This window comes from Zootoca vivipara, chromosome 7 (genome assembly GCF_965207765.1).
Source record: "Zootoca vivipara chromosome 7, rZooViv2.hap1.1, whole genome shotgun sequence".
In the NCBI taxonomy this organism is placed as follows: Eukaryota; Metazoa; Chordata; class Lepidosauria; order Squamata; family Lacertidae; genus Zootoca; species Zootoca vivipara.
Genome location: NC_142590.1, coordinates 58,987,663 through 59,000,645, shown reverse-complemented (window position 1 = coordinate 59,000,645; position 12,983 = coordinate 58,987,663).

Sequence of the window (12,983 nt, the reverse complement as noted above, 5' to 3'; positions counted from 1 at the left end):
GATCGCTTCTGCGCATCCGACGCTGCGGAACCCGGATGTAAACACTTCCGGGTCTGTGGCGTTCGTAAACGGAGGTTTTCGTAAACAGAGGCAGCCATAAATCGAGGTTCCACTGTAATGTTCTTTATGTTGACCTCAGTCCTCTAGGTGTCAGTGTGCACACAACCCATGCCTGAGGACTGATTTTGCAGCATGTATCCAATCTACCCTACAACTCCTTCTTCCAGCAAAAATGACATTGTCCATTGTGGCAAAAGTGTATAAAATAATTATGGGGAAATTTGCTCAAGGCTGAACATTTAGATCTTATACAAACAAAATACCACAGTGCCAAAGCAGAGGTTTGCAGGCAGAAAGTCACAGGTTCAATGTGTAGCATCTCATTCCCACTTCAAGGAGCTTCAAGGAGCAGATGATGAGTACCATTGCCTGAGACCCTGGAGAGCCACTGTCAGAAAAAGCAGACAGTGATATGGATTGAAAGAATCTGATCCGATCAAAGGCAGCTTCCCAGGTTCCTAATATTTCTGGTGAGAAATGTTTAGGTACATTTTTTATTTTTAAAAATGTTAATTGGAATGTTGCTAGACAAAACAATTGAAACCTCCTCCGCACTGTAAAAAACATCAAAAGCAAAAATGCAGAAATAGATGTTTTTGAACTGTGTAATGCAGTGCCCAGAGACAATTGGCGCTGCAAATCCTGGGACATATGGGCATTTTAAGGCCAATACTCACAACTGCTGCATTCACAGTGGCTACTTCCCCCCATTGCAGTGACTCCTTGCTCATGGCAAACGACTTGTCTGGTTAATTTGCCTGAAGCAAAAACTGCCTGCTTTGCCTTCCATATGTGCTTAGCAAATTAATTAAACCAATGAATGAATCATAACAGAAGCTTGCAGGCAAAGATGCCAACGTTCGATCTACGATGCTTGGCCTTTCGAGGATTTTCCCCTTGTAAGTTCTGAACACTGCTGAAGGGAAACTTTTAAAAACTGGATGAATTCATAATGCAATATTTTCTCTCTCCCCCGCCACCTGACCTGCCTTTGGCCTGTGACAATTCTTTCTTGGTTTTCGCTAACAATGCATTCCAGAGAGCATGAGACGGACAAGAGGAACTCAGCTGTCAAAAGGCACAGAGCTGCCTTTCTAACAAGCCTCGGATTTCTGCCTGCCCCTCTCCGATTATATTTTTGTGCTCTCATGATTAGCTCCTGCTAGGAGCCAAGCTATGAATCTCTCCCCAGCCCTGGCTTTTTATTAGTATGGCCCATGCAGGTTTGGTGAGATGGAACAGCTATAACTCTGAGGTGCTGAATAGGAAACCTTCATTTGCATGAAAATGAGGACGCCCTGCTGGCCACCGTGCACGGATCAACTAATAAATATTTGCAGCATTTTGTTCTCATTAAATATATGCAGACACGAGAAGCACAAACAATGTCTCCTTCTGGCATGCAGCCTCGGCGGAAGGCCTGGGGAAGGACACTGCGCAACCAAGGAGAGGCTCTTCAGGAATAATTTAGAGGAAACAAAAATCCATTAGCTGGGTTGAGAGGAGTCAACCCACACAAATGCTTTTCAGCATGCAGTGGTGGCAGAAACAGCTTTGCCTAGTTTGGCTTTCAACGCCATCAGTCAGTGACAAGCCCACATGCATTTGCTAGAACATGCCTACAAGATGTGGCTTTTGATATGCCATTGCAGACATGGCTCTCGGATAAATTTATGGTGTTTCGGTGTGTGCCAAAGCGGTTATGCAAACAGACTTTGCCTCCCTTGAAAATGCAGGGTTGTGACCTCAGATCTGAAAGGCTTCTGGCTCACACAGTAAGATCAGATGCTTGTAGCTGGATCTCTTTTTCCCTTTTGCACTCTGTTCTCTTGCTGTGGTCTCTTGTGGCTTGATCCTGCGAGCTGCTGCATTGAAGTTGATCTGACTCATGAGAGCTTGAGCTGTGACCCTGTAGTGGTTTGTGCTGTATTGTGGTCAAATAAAAAATGCCGGGGTTCAACCTTACTTGGCTAGCCCATTCATTCTCTCCTGCCATGAAAATAAATATGAAAGATTATGGAAAATAGATTATGGAAAAAGATATGTTACCCTAATGGTTAAGATTAATAATAGCAAACACATTATGCCCCTTCCACATACAAGAGGGAGGTGTCATCTGGCTTAGAGAACTCCCTAATATTTGCAGAAGTGCATATCATGTTTAGGGGGACATAATGTAGGGAGTGGGCAGCCCGAAACAGCCTGATGCGGACTGAGTGTGCTCTGTGGCAGTGGAGTACTGACTGACTGTTGGAAGGGGAATAGAAAACCAGGAGGTGGGAGATAGAATTGAACATCCTGGAAGTGGACATGGCTAGCTGGCCGAAACCCTGAACAGGAGTACTCTATACTGCAGCACTCTGTTGCAGGTCCCACTTATATTTCATAAGCTGCCAATAAAGTGCCGTATTTTGATGTCCACTAAAGACTCCAGGAAGTCTGAAAATGCTACAGAGACAGATCTGGTTGGTAGTCCTTTTTCCACTCTGCGCTCCAGTAATTACTTGTCAGTTTTCAAATTTGAATAGACACTTGTCATATTCATTCTTCCTCCTTAGCGGCTTGGCTCTTCACAATGACTAATCACTGATGAGCAATCAAGGTTATGTAGAAATGCAGCTCATATCTACGTCCTAGGATGGATGTTGAGACAAGTATTCTGTCTGTGTGGATGTGTGGAATAAGCGCACGGGGGGGGGGGGGGGAGAGAGAGAAAGAGAGAGAGAGAGAGAATTTTGAGTGGCTGCCAAGAGGCAAGAAATTTGAGTTTTTGCAGCTGGCTAGGACAAAAAGCAAGCTGGGAAGGCTGCTGTTACTTCCGAGGACAAATGCTGTTTCATTGTACAGTGGTACCTCGGGTTAAGAACTTAATTCGTTCTGGAGGTCTGTTCTTAACCTGAAACTGTTCTTAACCTGAGGTACCACTTTAGCTAAAGGGGCCTCCCGCTGCTGCTGTGCTGCCAGAGCACGGTTTCTGTTCTCATCCTGAAGCAAATTTCTTAACCCGAGGTACTATTTCTGGGTTAGAGGAGTCTGTAACCTGAAGTGTCTGAAACCTGAAGCGTCTGTAACCCAAGGTACCACTGTAAGTGATTCCTTTCTGTGTGCCAGCTTGCTCCTTGGTTTCATTGCTAGATTAATCAATTAAAATTTTACTTGGTCAATCCATGGAAGCCATTTTTAGTCAGTGAGGACACATTTTAATCAATACAGTAAGGTCATTTCCTGCACTGGCTCAAAATGTCACATCCAAATGTTGTATTAATATTGAATGTATCCCTCAATTATGAAATAATTAAATGACAAATTATTATGCAACTCATATTCTTTAATAAGTTGGCAGTCCTACAAAAGTGGGAAATGGATTAAAACGTACTCATCCCTAGGCAAAATCTGTGAATGCCATGATGAAAGTCTACCTGTGGCTGCTTATCTTTACATGAGTGTCTCATAACATTGCACATATCCCTTAAGAGGGCCGAAGTAAATGTTGCAGGCAGGCAAAAGGTCAACAGGGGCAGAATATAGTGAACAGTATTCTTTACACTCAGGCCAATCTCAGTGTGGTAGCTGTCATCTAGGTTGATGCATCTATAAGCTATGAGTGCATGAGTCTTTAAAGATGGATGTGGAAAGCCTGGCTCTGTTGCTGGGCAATAAGAGATTCATATGCATCCTCGCAAATACCTTGCACGGTGCAGCCCATTCTTCATATGAGCTTTACCTAGAAGGCACTACACTGTTCACATTTCTTTCAGTGACAGACTGTGCTTTGGGGATATGGACACACACAGCTTTTCAAGGCACATCCATCAGCGCGCGTGCACACACACACACACTTTTCTTTAATAGCTTTTAATAATTAAGTCTAGCTGAGAAGCTTTGATTGCATTATACACTTAGTGGGTTAATTAGAAACCTCTAAATAAGTTGCAAACTGGTTCCTCCGGACTCGGCCCCTTGGTCATTCCCCCAGCTAAAATACTTGATTCTCTGGAGGGCTCGGGTTTGAGAATTGAATGGATGTAATTGCTCCCAATAAGTAAGACTACAAAGTTAAGTAATTTAATTTTGTCCCCTCCCTCTTCCCTAAACCCCCAGGAACAGCTGTGTAACACTATCAATAAAAATCCCTTTAAAAGGTGAAGTTGGTGTTCTATTGGAAATGCTTAGAATCAGGGGAAATCCACTAAAGATGTTTAGCAGAGGAATAAGGTTCTCAGTGAATGAATGTTCTCCCTCCCCCTTCAAAGTCTTCTTTGTGATTGCTTGCATGTCTTCCATATATACCCATGCAGCTAACATTTTCTTCTTGGAGAGCTCTGCTTCCTTCCAAGAATGCTCCTCACCCCTATTTGTATTACTGTATTGGCAGCACAAAAGGAGATATTTGCAAAGGTGGCTGGCTTTGGAGCTTACCCTACCCCTTGCTTATGATGATTAGCTAGTCTACTGAGATCTCACAAGGTTCTGCAGCACTTGAGAGATCTTGGCCGCTCAAATCTTGTGAGACCTGGGCATAGCTGTTAAGTTCTCCCTTTTTTAAAGGGAAATTCCCTCATGCTGAATAGGCTTCCTTGCGAGAAAAGGGAAAACTTGACAGCTATGGACCTGGGATTCTGGGTTTCCCTACAGTCAGGGCATTCAAATGGGAGCAACAGCACCAGGTGGGAAGTTGTGTCATGGAAAGCCAGGACAAACCACCAAATGGAGCAAGGAGCTAGGTAGCAATCACAACTCTCCCCTCCCCTGTTATTGCTCCCATTTTAACCGACATTATAACATTCAATTTTTTCCCCTTTTTGGTGGTGGGGGGGGAGGAAATCAAAGTTGTGGCCATTTAGCTCCAACACTCCTTATCTGCCACATAGAAGATGCACATCAGAAAAAGCTCCTCAATTCACTTCTCCACCTTGAAACCAGCAATTCTTTTGGCTCACTCTCCTTATCAATGAAGCATGGAAAAGAGAGGAGTCACAAAAGCCATCCACTGGTTTGCATGATTAGAGATGCTCAAAGCTTGGCTTTTATTAACCGACTCCTTGCTAGAGCCTTCTGCAAGTCTTGCTGAGCTGTAGGCAGTTTAAAGTTCCTTTAACTGTCAAGCTTATTGTGCCTACCTGTATGATCACTACTGCCTGCCAAGTTGCTTCTTTTAAATTGGCCGCCTGTTACGAAGCCTGGGAGTTTAGTTGCCTTTCGTGCTGAGGATGTTTTCTTTTAAAAGGTAATCACTTGTTGTTTTTACATGTGTATCTTTCGCTTCCTTCATAGAGCTCAGAGTGGTGCTTTAGCTTCACAGCACCCCCTGAGATAGGTCAGCTGTGAGATAGAGAGCTGCATAGCAAGAAGTCCTAGTAAGATTAATAACTTGACAGAGGTTGCATCTGGGTCTCCTATGCTCAACATCTTAGCAGAATTCAAGTCAGTCCACTATCCATCCAGGGTATTTTGCAGTTGATGGGCATTGTCCTAGCCTCAGTTCCCCCAGTGAATTGTATTATTGATAATACCTCATGAAGCCAGTGCAGAGTAGAGAGCAGGAATCATCACTCTTGCTCTGAATGGTTTAACACGGGCACCCCCAAACTTCGGCCCTCCAGATGTTTTGGACTACAATTCCCATCTTCCCCGACCACTGGTCCTGTTAGCTAGGGATCATGGGAGTTGTAGACCAAAACATCTGGAGGGCCGCAGTTTGGGGATGCCTGGTTTAACATGTTCACCTTTCTCCATGCTCCCCACACTTTTGTTGGCACCTTGTGAAAGCTTTCACAAAAAGCTTTTCACTTTTCCATTCTATATTGACTCTCTCTTAAGCCCCAAACCACCTACCATTCCATAATTCCTCTATGATGCATCCAACCGCTCTCTCTCTCTGCTATCAATAACATCTGCTCTTGCTTAATTGTATCAGAACACCTGACAAATATTCCATTTCCCCAATCTCTCCTAATAGTCCATTCCTAAGCCATGCTTGAGCTCTCCTTATTACATAGTAGGGACTGTTCCTTCCAGGCACTGCAGGAGATAATAAAAAAATGAAGCGCTTGTAGTACTTTCATGCTGTTAAGCCCAACATGTTATTTTAGGCCAGGGTTTCTTAAAATTGGACAGCAGGTCCCCAAACTGCAACAATGAAAACAACAGCAATTGTCTTATATCTGCTGCATACAAAGATCCAGCAGATGGCAGCATGGAATGTTTTTTTGTGTTATATATTCCATTTCGTAAATAGTTTTGATGCAGTGTTCAAAAGCATTTTCTGGAAATACAGCATTTTATCCAGAAGAAAGCTGAAAGTAAACACAGATATCCTGATATCTTATAGTTTTAAGTGACTCGGTTAAACATAAGGTGATCTAGTCCCACTGAAGTAAACTCCAATAGTTTTGGGGGTTTCCTTGCAATGGAAATTAACTTTAAGTCCTTCTAATTATATATGGATTACTATATATGGGTTGGGGATGAGATAGCTGAGCCTGAGGATGTTAATATCCTCAGAAATGATGGGTGGATGTGCTGCAGTTGTTGGACATCTGGCCCATAGGTCTTTAAAAGGATATTGCCCCCTTTGTTGTTTGGATTCAATGTCTGTGATACCAAACCCATCCCTATGCCATGTGATTTCTTTTTGTAAAAGCTGTAATATCACTACTTTTCTGACGAGGTTAGGGATATGGGTGGTATTTTGCTGGGCTCTAGACAAGGGAAAACTAGCATTCCCATGAGAAGGCAGTTGGGGTCCCTGTGCATCAGCCCTCATTGAAATATTGCCACTTGCTATTCTTCATCACACAGAAAACACTAATAGTATTGGCGTGTCTCCACTTGCTCTTGCTGGTGAGATATTAATGTGAAAGATAATATATCGGCCAGAATCAATACTTTTCCTGACTTAGTAAAGATCACCATCCATCAGTCCCTGCTTTCATTTGATAAAATCCTCTTATGTCACTTTTACTTAGACTGATGAGATCACAGTGGCCCTTTTGTTTCATGATCAATGGAGCCAAGATGAAATATTGTCCTATAAATTAGCACCTCTGGAACAAGACTGTGAGATTCCCCCAATGGCTGCCAAGAGGACTCACCAAACATCATAATAAAGCACAGTACAGTCTAATAAGTTAATTAATTTAGAGCTGGAATTTGCTGCACTAACACATGCTGGGAAGCAGCAATATAATATCCAAGTAGAGGAGTACCATGAACTCTGTTCGGTGGTTCCTCAAGAATCTTGAGTCAAGATGTACAGACTTTAGTCCAAATTATTCCTACACACAGAGGTCAACTAAATATGATGATGATGAAAACACAGGTTACCAAATTAGTTTGTTTTCTCTCTCTTATAACATGAAGGTGAAACCTGGAAGGCATTTGTAGCAGATATCTGTGGGGGAGAAGAACACCCTTAACCCACTAATTCTTTCTTGCAAAACTCACCCCAAATTTCTTTGCACTGATTACCCCCCAGTCAGACTCTGGAACTAGAAGTGAGTTCCATTAGGAGGGGGGAAATGTATTGGAGAGCAGATGGGGAGAAGATCATTGCAAGAAATAATTGACAGGTCTGGAGGAGTTGAGTCACTGCCATCCACTCAGGAGTGCTCTTGCCCAACCAACATGCAGTTAAGACTACATTTTTGCTGAGCAAATATCTAGTTTAAGTTTCAGTACATTCCATAGCACATCCCACCCAAGGATATATTGGAAGCCAAAGAAGAGAAAGATGCTCCTACTGCCTTGCAGCAGTGATGGGGTAGGGGGTCGTGTTGCAGACACATACCAGCCCCAGCACTGTCCCTTCCTGCTCCTCTTGCTCAGTCCCTGAAGCACCCACCCTCCTGCCCTGGGGTGGCAGTAGAGGTAAGAGGGGGAGGTGAATAGGACTTTTTGTTTGTAGTCTTATTGGCCATGGGAAACTTGGGGTCCCCTCCCCACACGCTATACTTTTTATGGAGGAAGGCAGAGTAGTATGAGACTGGTGAGCACCCTGGGGCACCTTTAAGATGCTAGGATTCCTTAGGCTGGTCTCTTTGAGCTGTGGGGTCCAGGGGCAGGAAAAGGACCTCCTCTGAGGCTTGCACTAGAGCCATGGGACTTTGGGGGAATATTAGGTTTAAGGACATCCTTCAAGACCTAAAGGTATGACCTGCTGGGCAGGATAAGTAATAAAGTGCTCCCAGTCTAAGGCAGGCTCAGGCTAACCCCCATAGTTTAGCTCTTGATGGGGAGTACCTCCACAGTTAGAAATTGCTGCAGCTCTCATTTAATAAAATGGTGGCCCTAGTTATACATTGTCCATCTCTCTCCTCTTTCTTCTGGATATGGTCACAGCAGGGATCCTTCCAGAATCTGACTGGATATTTCCACCTGATATTACCTGATCTTTATTCTCAGATTCGTGGTGACTTTTTGCCAAAATTATGCTAAAACAAATCTTTCCAGGTAAATATGATCTGAACAGTTTCTATAGCAGTGTGGCTGAATCCACATCCTTTGATGACTTCTCTAGAACAACTCTGGTTCATTGTGTGTGTGTGTGTGTGTGTGTGTGATATGGAAAACTGGAACTTGAACAAACTCTGCAGAATCAAAACCCAGGATTTAAATTTGGACTGCATTAGCACAACCAGCTGTAATCAAATGATTTTATATACAGTTACAACTGTAGTCACATATGTTTGGTCTGATTTTCAAAATGTTTTTCTGTGCAAAAATGCTAGCAATGAGCTAGTCTGGTATTTTCTAAAGTTCCCCAAAGTTTTGTACAAGTTTCATACTTTGAAAGTTACAGATAATTTCAGTGCAGCTAGCAGACACACACTTACACACCCACGTTGTGAGCTATTTGGTAAGAAGTAGTTATTGTGCATACAACAAATGCCAGAGGAAATTACAGAGCTCCTTCTTTTAAACATAGAAAATAACCTCAATCTCTTGAAGTGAGAAAGCAATAACTACAATGTGGCCCAAAAAGTTGTACACCATAGGGTAAAGTACATCCTGAGAATAGATACCAATGGATGGATGCTGCTGTTTTCTAGCTAATATGCCCCTGTTGCATCATTTGCTGTTCAGTGACATTGAAGTATCTTGAAACAACCAGCCTGGATTGAATGATGAATGATGCAGCGCAGCTCGAAGGTTCAGCTCTTTCTTTTTTTAGCCTGCCAATTTGGCAGGGATTTGTTCCAAACAAGTTTACCGCTGTTCCCAAAGTGCACCAGGCAGGGTTCAAGGTGAACAAAACTTCGCTGTTGATTCTTTTTGTACATAAACCACAGGACTTCTCCTTCTTTCTGGCTATGTAGCTGCCACTTCAGTGTTACTGTGGTAGCGGAGTGCTAAGAGTTACAGAAACTTTGGTACCAAGAACTGTGGTCATGAGAACATAAAGAGGAGTCTGCTGGGCCAGACCAATTGCCAATCTAGTCCAGTGGAGGCTGGGGCGGCTCAGCACAGTCATTTTTTGGGGGGAGGCATCCTCCCAATATTTTGGGGGGACCAGAAGGGGTCTGGTCCCCTTGCAGTTGGTGCCTATGGTGGACATCACTGCCTCCTGTGGGAGCAAGTTCCCAAGCTATGTGCTTCCATCGTTCAGCTACATTCAGCTCTCAGTGTTATGAGAGAGGGAGAACAACTTGCCTCAATTCACTTTGTCGATGCTATGCATGCTTTTATGAAATTCTATAATTTCACCTCTTAGTTGCCTTTTCTCTAAATGAAAAAGTCCAAAGTGCTGCAAACTTTCTTCATAAGGGAGTCACTCCCTCCCCTTGATCAAAGAATCTGCCTTTTTCACAGGTGTTGACATCTTTATTGAGTTCTCCATTACAACCCCAAGGTCTCGTTCCTGTTCAGTCCCCACCAGTTCAGACCCCATGAGCATATATGAGTATATATGAGTATATCCAACATCATCATTGTTGTTATTACTACCACCACTACTACTGCTACTACTACTATCCTGCCCAGGCCGGGACTCAATGTGGCTCAATATAAATTAATATAATGCAGCTAAAATACAAAAAACCCTAAAAAGGTATAAAATATGACACTGAAAAAGTGATTAAACTGTTCCTGTGCATCATTTGAATAGGGATGGGTGGGGAACCAGGTGCATTTCACTGCAAGAGGGTTGGGGGGGGTCACCAGATTTCAGCCTTGCACAAGGTGTTATAGTACCCAAGTCCACCACTGCTTCTTCCCCCAAGTGAACTTGGAGAGAGGAAGAGGAGGAAGCCTGGAAGGGCACGAGATGCAGTAAGGTGTCTTTTAGTTTCCTCTACAGAAATTTGAGCAAGGGTGGCCATGTAGCCAGGCATCCCAGCATGGAATGTTTATCCCATCCCTGTCACTGCCCACACTGTGCCCTCCCTATCTGAGCTGCTTCTGCTGCCACAGATTGTGTGCCCACATAAATCTGGGAACCCTTTTCTTCAAGCATTACCAGAGCCCGTCACAGGGAAATATGCAACTGCTCCACTTCCATAATCAGGACTTTGTGTGCCTCGGCTGAAAGCAAAGGAGGAGGTACAATAGCTGCTTATGGCTTTGCTTCTCATTCCTTTGAAAAAGAGATAGCGGTGAAGTGATGAGTTACACACCTGTCTTATTGAAGGTGAGTGCTTGTGGTGTGGTTCTAACATTTTCTCCCTTTCTCATTCTGAAGGTTATTCTTGCAACTTTAATTGAGATGGTATATTAATAGCTGAAATATCTTTCACATTTTTCAGTGGATTTTCCAGAGCCCATCATTATTAACGTGCCAACAGGTCTTCTCTTTTTCTTCAGCTCCAGATGGTGGCCTGAGGTATTTTTTTTCATACTTTAAAATTAGATTGTTCATAAAATAATTATTATTAATAATAATGTTGACTCTTCTGTTAACACCACTACTTCAAAAAAACAAAAAAACAAAAAAAACACCTCAGCACCTTTCTTCCAATGTTGTTAATAAGGTAGTAACGAAACAATAAGAATGCTGGGGGGGGGGCAGAATGCCTTGATCTGCGTTGTCAGAATGAAGGAGGAGCTATCATACCCCCCCCCCCCAAAAAAAACTTTTTTATCCAAACTATTCTGAACTCATTTCTTCTTTCTCCATACACAATGAAGTCAGGTATAGATTAGGGATGTGTGATGGATTCTATTTCTGTGAATTCTGATGCCAACTACCACGATCCACACCTAATAGACTGATGTGGAAACAAACTTCTAATTCTAAAAATTCTAATTTGGATTTTGAACATCTCCAGATTTTGTGCTGCAATGCTTGGCTAAAGAAATATATGTGCCAAAATGCATGCTTTAGGATCCAACCTGTTTTAAAATGTTATACACTGAGATAATGTGTACATTCCCTTAGCAGTGCATCTGCTGCCATTCTAGTACAGGCAACTCTCCATTTAAGTGGGGGTTACATTCCAGCCCCCCCATAAATGATACTCACATAAATGGGGAGCTTGCTGCAGTACATACAGCTTCCTGCCCAACAGTTGTTAAGTGGGGTAGTACAGCAGTTGCAAGAGCTTCCACACGCCATTTTGGAGCACCTGTTGTTTTTGCTCACTGCTATCCTCTTTGGGCTATAGAGAGGATCTCCTTGTGAGCCACAAGGACTTTCCAGCTCTCTCCCACCATTTCGGGTTAGAACGGAATTATTTATTTATTGTCCAGTGCCACACATATACAGTACATGGTCACCTGCGAGTCAATAGCACATAAATTGTGGGTGCCTTCTAGGAAATTATGAGTGTCTTTTAGGGATGGATGAATCTGTCAACTTTGGACAAATTAGAAACAGGGAGAAATACCAATCATAAATTCAGTTTATCGCATTTCTACATCACCTTGTGGTTTATTTTTTTAAGTCCTCAGGAGAATTCATGGGCATTGTAGTGCATATTCTGATATGCTCAATTTAAATGTAACTTTGCCTATTGTGTACATTTTTGCAAGCAGCATTTTTATACAAATTGACACAGTTTTATGCACTGTTTCTCCTAACATTCCCATTTTTGTACATATGCTTTGGCTGGAAAGGTGTTTTGCAAAAGTTGGAGAAGTGTGAATTTTCAGCCAGGCCATGACACCAAGTGCCTTTCTGGTGTTGATCTTGGTGAATAAATGAATAGGTCAAAATGATGCTTATTTTGAATTTTCTCCAGTCATAACAAGAAGCTACATCATGGAATACCATGTCATCTAGGATTTGAGATCTCACCTAGATCAGATGTGGGGAACCTGTGGCTCTCCTAATGTTGCTGAACTCCCACTCTCATCAGCTCCAGCCCGTCAGCTCAATAGTAAGGGATAATGGGAGTTGTAGTCCAATAACATCTGAAAGGCCATAAATTCCCTAGCCCCGATGTAGAAGCTTGATAAGGAGCTGCAGCACAGTGGCTCTCACTCAAGTAATGTCAGGAAGAACAGATGTTGTGCCTAACAGAGAATACTTATTTAGTTTTAAATAAGTATACCATTGCTGCTGGTCTCTGTAAGTCCTTCAAGGCCGCCATACAATTCACTGTAGATGGAACACTTGGTCATAGCTTGGGATAACCTGGTGGTGACTTATTTTGAGTGCAATCTTCCTGTTTTGGACAGAAATATCACAGGGCAGCAAATGAACCACACTGCTGTATTGTCATAGCATTAGCTCAACAGCGAGCCAAGAGATATGTGCCATTATGTTAATGCACTTGTCTGCCTCAGAACAGTGTCCCCAGCACTCCTATCCATCATGTAAATGCCTTGCAGAAAAAGTCTCCTGGATTCTCTTTGTGTACTTGCTGTCACCGCTATGGGAAGTAATGGCCTGAAATCATTCACACCATTAGTTTTAATGGATTAGAACTGTGTCATTTAAGGTAAGGTACAGGTGAGAGTGGGCTTGCAGAGTGCATCTCTACCCA